Genomic DNA, 12,155 nt, shown 5'->3' on the forward strand with positions numbered 1-12,155 from the left:
GACAAAAGTAAAAATTGAATTAATAGATGAAAATAGTATAATAACACAGAAACCATTAAAATATAACTTTGATGATCTAGAAGAATTTAAAATACATATAAATGAATTGTTAGAAAATAATTACATACAAAAAAGCAATAGTAAACATACAAGTCCAGCATTTATAGTAATAAAACATAGTGAACAAAAAAGAGGTAAAAGTGGAATGGTCATAGATTATCGTAATCTAAATGCTAAAACCAAAACATACAATTATCCAATACCAAACAAAATACTAAAAATAAGACAAATACAAGGATATAATTATTTCAGTAAATTTGACTGTAAATCAGGATTTTACCACCTAAAACTAGAAGAAGAATCTAAACAATTAACAGCATTCACAGTACCGCAAGGTTTCTATGAATGGAATGTTTTACCTTTTGGATATAAAAATGCACCAGGTAGATTCCAACATTTTATGGATAACTGTTTTAATCAGCTAGAAAATTGTATTGTATATATAGATGACATATTGTTATATTCTAGAACACAAGATGAACATATAAGATTATTGGAAAAATTTATACATATAGTAAAAAATGCAGGTATAAGTTTGAGTAAAAGAAAAGCAGAAATTATGAAATCACAAATAGAATTTCTAGGAATACAAATAGATAAAAATGGAATAAAAATGCAAACACATATAGTACAAAAAATAATTACTATTGATGAAAATATAGATACAAAGAAGAAATTACAATCCTTTCTAGGATTAGTAAATCAGGTAAGAGAATATATACCAAAATTAGCAGAACATCCAAAACCATTACATAAAAATCTTAAAAAAGATGTAGAATATCATTTTGACGATAAAGATAAAAAACACATAAGAAATATTAAGCATTTATGTAAAAAACTACCAAAACTATATTTTCCTGATGAAAATAAAACATTTACTTATATTGTCGAAACAGATTCAAGTGATCATAGTTATGGAGGAGTTTTAAAATACAAATATGAAAAAGAAAAAATAGAACACCATTGTAGATATTATTCAGGATCTTATACAGAAGCACAAATAAAATGGGAAATAAATAGAAAAGAATTATTCGCATTATATAAATGTTTATTAGCATTTGAACCATATATTGTTTACAATAAATTTATTGTAAGAACAGATAACACACAAGTAAAATGGTGGATAACGAAAAAATTAGATGATTCAGTTACAACAAAAGAAATAAGGAGACTAGTATTAAACATACTAAATTTTACATTTACAATTGAGGTAATAAAAACTGACAAAAATATGATTGCAGACTATTTATCAAGACAGAGTTACACAGCCAGGACAAGATAATGTTATGGAAAACATACTCAAAACCCTAACTACACTTTGTACAAAAGTGGACAGTATGGGCTTGAGAATTCAAAAGCTAGAAGAAAAGGAAGAATCTACAAGTCAGCAGCATGACTCTAAAAATGCGGAGCTACGTCGTTCGGCAGACGGTAAAAAGCCAGAACTAGAAGGAGACGTTGGGAAACTCCATAAAACCCATAACAATGTTTGTTCAGATACAGCTGCAGGTACAAGTAAAAGAACTAGTGAAAAACCAAAAAACACAAACTTAAACCAGTTATTTGCAAAACCATTTACCCAAAAACCACAAATGCAAATACCAGCAGAACCACAAACATCAACCTAAGCAGTAAGCCTACAAAACGACAAAAAAAGATATAACTATATTACCCAATCTTACATTGAAAACATATACAAAATCCAAACATACCTAAACCTAAACCCAAGATCTACACAAACAAAAAATCCCGAAGAAGATTATATAACCCAGAAACTACAAGGATATAACAAACTTATTGCACAACCTAAGACCAACCCCAACCTAGTAAAAACATGTTATAACTACGGACTACTAAATACAGTATACACATATACCGGAGAAGAGATAGTCGGAATACCAGAATTACATAGAGCATTTCTGACATATAAAAGAATTACCAAAGGAAATTTATTCTATATAAAATGTTATACAGCACCAGCAGAGATATTATACGAAGAGATAAAATCACCAATACAGGTGGTAAAGATAGGATTAACAAAAGATATGATTATTCCAGAAGAAATAGAAAAACAAAATGAGATACCAAAAGTAGAAATACCAAATTTTTATGCAAATAAAAGAATAATTGGTATAGCTACGATTATACAAGAGCTAGCAAACAATTATTTAAATGGCAATGCTATTTGGAGTTATTATGCAAGAGATCAGGCAATGATATATGCAAACTCCAAAGAATTAAGAAAATCAGATATGGACGAAGTTCAAAGATGGATTTTGTCATTATTACAACCAGAAGAACAACCATCTACGAGAGCTTTGAAGAAAGGATTTATTTCAGAAGAATTATTAGTGAGGTATTGCAAACTTATCAGCAACAAATATCCAGACCACAAATGCTCCAAATGCAACGGAGAAGACAATGTGATACCTACAGTTGATTTAGGATAAAAAAAAAGAAGTTATTATTGTTGGCTAAATATCAGCCATATGTATAAAGTAAGAGTCTTTTATTTTTGTCGTGTTGCGTCGGCTATAAAAAGCCAAATTGTATAAAAGTCGTAAAGTAAATAGTTTGTCGGCCAATCATGTAAAAAGTTTGTCGGCCAATTATGTAAAGTAGTAATAGTAAGTATTTTGTTTTCTTGTGTCGGCCGAATATAGAGAGGCCAAGTGTAAAGTATGTGTCGGCCACTTTTGGCCAAAAATCTGTAAATTTTGTGTATAAATAGAGGAGCTTTCCTCATAAATAAAACACACCTTCATCCTTACATCTCTCATCTTTCTGAATACTCTCTCTTTACGCTTCCATCTCCTCCATTGGAGCTACCTCATCAAGGATGAGTACATCTAAAAGAAAATATGAAATTCCACAAAGCTTATTAGATAAAGAAGAAATAACACCATATCATTATTTCATAACAGGAATAATAGACCAAAGAAAATATAAAATATTAATAAATACAGGACAAGAAGAAAATTATATAACAAGAGAGTTAGTATTAGAAGAAGAAATTATAAGAACAGGACATACATGCCCTGGACTACCTAGTGAGATAGTAAACACGAATGAAGAAGGTTTATTTGTTATATGTTTCATGATTGTTGTGTTTAGGGATATACATTGTAGGGTTAGTTCAGATATTCAAATATCAAATCAATCATTTGTGTTAAATTTTTATATCTATAAACCAAACCAAATCAAATCAATAAAACTCGGGTTTTTCGACCTCGAGTTTTGTAAGGACCCAAAAAAATGAATTAGGTTCAAATAGATCCTAACATGTGTGTCATGGTTTATAAAAACTTAAAATGGCTAATTATGATTTTAATAGGCAGTATATAGAGTTTGAGAGAGTTTGGAGGTGAAACGTACAAGAACATCCCGGGATGTTTGAAAGTTAGCCTTGAGACGTGCTAGCATGCCTTAGTATGTTTCATGATGTTTTAGGTTGAGTTTGGGGCTCAAATTGATAGGGATGGTTCCTAACATCTAGACAGACGTATTTTGAGTGGAAACGTCCAGGCATGACTCCCCGAGGGCCCTGCAAAAGACCCTCAAGAAGGAACCCAACCATGGCCTAGACACTGCCTGATCAATGTCATCGACGAGGCAATCGACACCTCGTGCGTTGGTCGACGCCCCGTCGATGGGAATGTTGGTTGACACTTAGTTTCTTGAGAAAATCACCAAAAATGACTCTCTGACTAAGAAAATGGACCTTCAGGATGGACCGTCGTCCAACCAACAGTCCATCAATGGCCAACTGTCGATGCAGACTGCACTTCTCGCAGTTCACTATAAAGTGGAGGGGTGAATTGGAAAATTCAACCCACATCCAAATAAATGCATGGGCAGTTATTTTAGATATTTTTAGGTGTTATATGACTATATAAACAATAAAAGGACCCCCATAGACTCTAGAATCCAAATCAAAAACCTCTCTCTCGCATTAGAACTCTCAAGAACACCATTGGAGAAGAAGAAGAAGAATTGAGAGCAGCAGCTTAGGACGATTTATCCAAGGATTCAAGATAAGATTAAGGCTCTAATATAAGGTACGTGTAGCTTATTCATTCATAGATTCTTCCATCCATGAATCCCCCTAATTTCCCTTTAATTGTGAATCGAGAGAACCCCAATCTAGAGAGGGTTGTGATTGCATTGTGGGTAAGGATTGATTGTAAACCTAATCTAGTGGGTAACATTCAATGATGATTATATACTGTTTTTATGGAGTTTTCATGGTGAATTACGATAATTGAGTTTGAGGGTGATCATAGTGATCTTAGGCCATTAGAGACTTGATGAAGGTTTTGTGTTGATATTTCTTAACTTGATTAAATTCTATATTAATTGATGATGATTGAATTATCTAAGCATGAATTTGACTAGGTTTTATGAATTTGGATTGGTCTTGATTGAATTGAACCCTAAAGTATGAATTATGGCTATATTCACCTAGTATTGAAGAATGTGAGAAGAAAGCTAAGGCTAGAAGACTCTATAATCTACCTATGAATAAAGATAGAATAAATTGATCAATAATGAACCTTAGGATGGTTGGGTTGGATGTAGATTTAGGATGATTGATTGAAAATGATAGAATTCGCTTCATCATGGAGAGATTTTCTAGGACATCCCTCCACAAGAGAAGGTTGAGCAGCAAGGCTTGACAACTAAACCTTGGAGTATATGCTTGACTCCAAGTGAAAATTGAAATGGATAGTCTAGCAAGGGTCCGGACTCCAAGTAGAAAGGAGATCCACACCTAGTAGTTGTGATGACTATTCCATTAGGTCTCGTGAGGCAAGAATCCTTCAAGTAGTAGAGTCAAGGTATCCTAGTAGAGATCTTCATATCCTATGAACTTCGACATGCTTGAGAAGCATTTCATAGTGTTAATAAGCAATGAATGAACTTAGGCATGCCCAAGGGGTATCTCATAGTGTTCATAATGTGTGAATGAACTTAGACATGCCCGAGGGGTATCTCGTAATGTTCATAATGTGTGAATGAACTTAGACATGCATAAGGGGTATCTCGTAATGTTCATGATTATTAAGGGATCAAGACATACCTTAAAAAGTATCTCGTAGGATCCATATGATTAAGGAATTTAGACATTCTTAAAGAAGTATCTCGTAGTGTTTAAAAGATAAAGATAGGGGCTAGGCTCCAAACTAAGAAGTAGTAAAGAAAGGATCCAAAAGTAGTACCTTGCATGAATAGTGGTATGGGACATTGTGAGTGCATTGCATAAGGTATAACCTAGGGTCATTAAAGAAGAAGAGATTGAATATAGGATTTGACTAGAGTTGCCTTTCCTGGTAAAGTAGACTAAAGATGAGAGGATCTTAATAAATGAAGTTAAGAGATGGTAAAGCTATGGAGGGTGAACATTTTAAGGATGACTTCGAGATAGGCTTAGTCTATGGAATAGTATGGGCTGCCTCATGTACATTTCACAAGCATGTCTTGAGGTGAAAATAAGAGCGTAGTACTCTTAGAATAAAGTAAGGCTATTAGAGACTTAATGAAACAAGATATGGTGACTTCAAGATATGATAGTGTGCGAGGTAATATGGGATGCTTCACATGCATTGCACATGATGAACTAAGGTCTTAATTATGAAAGTGGATTATGATCAAGAATGACCAAAGAGATGTGTGTACTTACCTTTGGTAATAGTACGGGATGCTACCTTAGCCTTGCACTAGTATACTTTGAGGTAGCTTGTAATGTAGTTCACTTGAGTAAGAAGGACAAATAAGTAAGTATGTACTCTTATGTGTTTTAAGATGCTTTAATATACTTATGATGTGTATGTAATGCTTATGTCTTTATCTCTTATTATTATGTCTCTTATTAACTTTTTCTTTGAGATATCTTATATTTGGTGTGATAGTTTCCATACTTAGTACATATCGTACTAACGCATATTGCATACATGTTGTCCATGTAGGGTCTTGATAAGGTTGAGTTGTTTTTAAGGGTAGAGTTGCAAGGTTTCCAAGAAGAGAAGATTGGTGAGTTCTCATAGCATCCAAGGACAACACCACTATGATGTCTTTTTATTCTTTCATGTTTTTAGACTTTTATGGGCCAAGACCCAAGACTATTGTACTCGTTATGTCATGGATGGTTTATGAGACATATGTTAGACGTTTTATGAAATAGCTTCCGCGCAATGTTTTTGAAAGAAAGGTTTTAATTTCGTGTATTATTCATATATATGCAATGAATGATGTTCAAGGGATTGTACAAGACCTCCGAGAGTTCTAGTACATCATGTTGTGACCTAAAATGCCCTAATTTCTAGGGTGTACATGCGGGTCGTGACAAGTTTTTTTCAATTTTTTCAGATTTCGAATGTTTCCACTAAAGTATTCATACAAACATATAATTTACTTATACTTCAAATATTTCTTCAGTCCTACTAAAATGCAACTATCTATGGTATTCCTTAAGAATATAACTCAAATTGTGATATGATTAATGACACTAAAATGTCCAAAAATATATAATAATAATAATAATAATAATAATAATAACAACGAAATTGCGTAAAATAAATATTGCAAATTAACAAGCTAAGTCATAATGAAAATGATTATGCTAAAACAAGTTTAATAAGTATTAGTTACATGACTAAATATTAAAGGAAATTAAAATTAGATTATGTATTTTAATTGTCTAAACTAATGTAAAACCAAAGAACAAATATTCAATATTATTGTCATTCTTAGGGTTAAATTGATTTTCTTTTTTGCATTAGTATTAATTTTATTTTGATTTATGTTTTATTATAATTACCAATATCTATGAACTTCTTTATGGAACCATTCAAAATTCTAAGTTTCAAACTTTAAATAATATATTAAAAGATAAAAACTATGAAAAAATATATGAAATATTTAAAAAATATATCAAAGTAAATATTTTGATGTATAAAATAAAGTTTTAAAATTATATATATAATGTCAGGTTGGTTTGATCTCGGGTTGATTTTTCTAAGTTAAATCAAATTAACCCAAATATAATCAGATCTTTTTTCAACACCAAACTAAATCAAATCAACCACTAATAGAATTTTTATCTTAATTTGTAATTTGGTTCGATTTTTGGTTCAATTTTATACATCTCTAGTTGTGCCTCTTGATGTTTAATTAAATAGGTCAAAGTTTTCATTGATTTCTTAAAGCCACCACCATGTGCTATTTACTTACATGGCACAGAATCCATTCTAAGTCCATTGTACGGCATGTTGCCATTTACAATAATACTAACATATTTGGTTAAATTTCATGAGTAGGGTGTGAAAAGCATAAAATATATATATATATATATATATATATATATATATATATATATATATATATATATATATATATGTATGTATATATGTATATATGTATATATATAAAAAAAATAAAAAATCTTACTATTTTTTTATGGAGGTAGAGAGACTATTTTCAAAAGACTCTCGACTTGGATGTACAAATCTCAAATATAAAGGAAAAAATATAGCAAGTCACAAATAAACAGTGCAAAGCCTACCAAAAGGGAGCAACATATATTTAACAACAAAACAATGCAATGATCAAAAAACAATAAATAACATACTATGATAGATTATTGAAAACAATAATAGATAGCGATGAATATCAAAACAAGAACTACAGTAATACAACTAGTACAAGGTAAAATACATGTTATCCTAACACTAATGAGGACACTACTTACTAACCTCGTACCCTAATATGTGTCCACCACATTTCTGTCTAAGGTTGTGTTATTAGTAATCTGAAGTTGTGTCATATCTTATCTTATTACCTCTCCGCAATACTTTTTTCATTTTACTTATGTCACTCCTTGTGTAAGACCCCAAAAATGACTTAGGTTAACTAGAGACTAACATGTTGGTATTGATGTTCTAAGGTCCCAAATATGTCTAATATATGGTATATAGGCAGTAGCTAAAGTATTAGAGGTGTTGGAAGTCAAACGTCAAGGAACGACCAAGACGTTCGATGACTAAGTCACCTAAATGTCTAAAATATGGTTCTATGTGTTTATGTGTGCTTCATGGTGTTTTAAGGTTCTTAATAGATTTAATATATCATGTATATATAGTGGTTAAAGTTTCGTGAAGTTTGGAGGTCAAACGACCAAGAACGTCCAAGGCGCTCGAAAGATATGCCTTAAGTCGACCTTGTACGTCTAGGAGAGTTTCGTTGAGTTTTACATGTTCATTTTGGATGAAATTCATGTGAGAGGTGTTATTGTATTTGGGTTGGGAACTTCTGGGAAATTATCCCCAAGGACCATCTAAAAGTCCTTGAGGAAGGACCCAAAATCAGTGTGCAGGCTGTCCCATGCAGACCCTGGCGGCGGAGCAGTTAACGCCAGTCGTGGCTGTGACGCCCCGTCAAAGGGTCTCGTTGAGAGGTACTTATCCAAGGTTGAATAGAGGAAGCTTGGTCAGCTACTGTTGCCACCGATGGAGGCCTATGACGGCCCGCCGAGGTGGTGACGCCCCGTCAAGGGCAGGCGTCGCACGACCTGCCTTCCTGCGCAGGTGCTATTGTCCACCAATTCACCCCACTTCTAAATTAAGCCATGGACGGTTTATTAAGGGTCTTTTGGATATTTTAATTAAGTATATAAAGGGTAATCACATGGAAGACCTCATTCTTCAAAATCATAAACCCAAAACACTTAAGAATATTCAAAAACCTCCATTGGAGTCCAACTTGAAGAGGCAGCTTGGTGAGGGGTTTTGCGTCTAAATTCTTCATCAAAGTGAAGAATTATCATCCTAGAGGTATGGCTTTTGATCCTTGAAACTCGTTTGATCAAGGAGCCCAATTCTCAACATGTTTTTCAAAGTTTTCTAAAGTGAATTGTCCAATTTCATGATTCTACCATGGGTTTTTGCATAAATGATTTCTAAACATTCAATTATGATATGATTGTTATTGTATTGATGGTTTCAATCTAAATTACCTATGAACCCATGAATTTGGATGAACCCTAATTTTTTACTATAATGTGGATTACTTGATATTAAGCTAAGATTGATGAATTGTTATGTAGTTTCTTATGGGCTTTCTAATGATATAAGAATTATATTCAATTGTTATCTTATTGATCCTAGATTTTTAAACCTAGAGTGAATTGATAGAGATTTCATTGGATTATATTATTAATGCTTGAATTATTGGCTATGGCCTTGGGTAAGGGCCTTGTGATGTTGAATTGGACGATTTAGCATTGAATTGAAGTGTGAATAAGGAAATGAAGGTATGCTGCCCGTATTTCTCTAATATGATATTAATTATACTTCGATTCTATTGTGATTGGTATGGTCCTCTTATGGTGGTGGTGTTATGTGTTTTACTTGCAATTGGCGTGGCCTTGTAGGCGTTACTTTATGCAATATTATAAGCATGGACTTATTGGCAACTACTTGAAGTTATGTGGCTATTTGTGTAGTTTTATTATGTGAATCATGACGTTATCTATCTATATGTGAATTTATATAGTCTCATATATAATAATATATATATATATATATATATATATGCCTTAAGTGATCATGTTAAATTATGACTTTGACATTATGATTATAGGGTTAGGTTAAGTCTTGGTTATTCCTTATTGACTTTATGAGTCTATGTGAAGTATATTAATGATGTTATGATGACTTGAAGATGTTAGGTTGTTTTAGAGGTGTTTCAAGATTGACTTGTATTATGTGTTAAAAGTGAAGTATGTAATGTCTTTTCTGGATTGACTTGTATATCTTGCTTGATGTATATATGATTATGAATATGCGATGTCTTGATTTAGTGTGTTAGAGATCTTAGTCTTGAATGTATGAATGACATGTGACTTTAAATGATGATATGAGAGTCTATTATGTGAAAACCTTGACTTAAGGGTAAGGTTAAGATTGATTGAAGTGTAAGCCGTAATGGTATCCTTCAAAGTAAAGGAATGACGGACTTATGGTTAGTTGGCTGAAACAGCATCATATTAATCCTTAGGAAAGTCATCATGATCTTCTTGTCAACATTGTGAGGTAGCCTAGTGGACCTTCCTTGGTACGGTAAATGTGATTGGGTTATGAACTAGTTATGGAACCCTTTTATGTGAACCTAATGTATTAATTACTCTATGAGAACGAAGGCTAGAACCGAGTGAGTATGGTAAGGGAAGTATCTCTAGTTAAGTATGAAACTAGAATACAATGAAGTTCCTTAACCATGTGCATACATGGGATGTGTCTAAGTTCTACCATTGGCAAGCAGAACAACTTCATCAGAGTAGGATAGAACTTCGGATTTCATGTCTTGATATCATGGTCTATGTCAGTTAATGCTTATTCTCATCATATGGAATACCTATTAGCATTTAAGGAGTTTATGGAGTTTAGTTGGTGGTATGGGACACTATCTAGACATTGCACAATAAACTTTGAAGGTGTTATGTGGAGTTCCTAGGTCTTGTTCAAGACCATTATTTGAATGTCCTTTATGTGATGTATGAGTCTTAATGAACTAATGAATTATGTTAAGGAGCATGTAAATAGATGAGTACCTAATCTAAAGTGACCTAAGGATTTCTTAGCTAAAGTGTGAAAGGCGCATAAAGGATTATCTCTTCATGTATTGTCTTTGGAAGTCTTGAGTACGACTCTAGTTAGGGAAGTTTGTTGATTTTGTGGACATGATCTAAGCCTTAGGTAGTCTTAAGGATTATTTAGGTAATCTTGAAGAGGTCACTATGGACGTTATCTTCTTGATTTACTTAAGTAGGTCTTTTGATAGCCTTTGGGAAGAGAATGTCATATCATCTATGTGTTGGTGATTTATGTGAGCATGATTTCATCTTAGGGAGTCTATTGGATATCTTAAATGTGTGTGTAAGGGATTGCATGAGTGGTCGCTTCACAATTCACTCAAGTGAGACTTAGAGTTTACCTTTGGTAGAAGAATCTTACCTTGATGTTTATGATTGCTTTGTAAGTATGTATGTGACTCATTATAGGTAATCTTAAGGGTCGTTTAGGCACATCTAGAGAGGATGTATGGGCGGTCTCTCTTTGTGTGACTTAAGTGAATGTTAGGATGACTTTAAGTGAGGAAATTACATGCTAGAAGTATCTTATGTGTTTCTAAATTGATTTATGATGTTATTATGATAAAAATATGATTTTTAAATGAAAAGATGCATATTACCAATAAAGTCCTTTTTCATGATTTTTATGCATAAGTCATACTTAGTATATGTGGTTGTACTAACTCCATACTTCTATGTATATAGTTCTTCGTAGGTGAGGAGCTTTAAGAAGTGAAGACTTGGACTTATAAGATCGTTCAAGAAAAGTTGAGGTATGTCCTCACTTGACTCGAGAGCATATATATGTCTTTTATGTTTCTTATTGAAGTATTGTACTAGACTAAGTATTTCTATATTTATAATTTGAAGTATGGGTTGTGTCCCAAGTATTCTTGTGTCTTAAGATGATGAGATTGAGACGTAGTATTTCCTATTACTTTTATATGAAAGATATTTTGAGACTATAGTATATTTTGTGAAAAATTTTTATTCCGCACTACTCTTTACTATGTATATGTAATGAATGATATGAAAGGGCTGGTCTAGGAACTCCGAGAGTTCGACGATGCTGGTTACAATCCAAGATTGTACTCTAACTTTTAGGGTATGGTTTCGGGTTGTGAGGTACCTTTTTATAACCAATCTCTTGCACCTCTTTATTGGTGCATCAACGCATCTCTACTTCACATTTCCAAACCATCTCAATCTCTTTGTTATCTCGTCCACTAAGGAGGTCATTCCCACCTTATTCTAAAACTCTTATTTCTAATCTTAACGCTCCTAGTATGACCATACATCTACCCTAGCATCCTCATTTGTTGAACATGAGAGTTTTTGACTAGCCAACATGTCGATTTAATCATCACTTTATAGAACTTACGTTTGAGTTTAAATGGTACCTTCTTATCACACAAGACTCTGAGGCAAGCCTCCACTTCATCCATACCGCACTAATACGATGTGCAGT

At 32.9% G+C, this 12,155-nt stretch overlaps 1 pseudogene; it reads left to right on the forward strand.

Moving 5' to 3' along the window:
- Positions 1-898: 898 nt before the first annotated feature.
- LOC138337225 (uncharacterized) lies at positions 899-3,118 on the forward strand (annotated as a pseudogene).
- Positions 3,119-12,155: the final 9,037 nt, after the last annotated feature.

Source organism: Solanum lycopersicum, chromosome 7, assembly GCF_036512215.1.
Source record: "Solanum lycopersicum chromosome 7, SLM_r2.1".
Lineage (NCBI taxonomy): Eukaryota > Viridiplantae > Streptophyta > Magnoliopsida > Solanales > Solanaceae > Solanum > Solanum lycopersicum.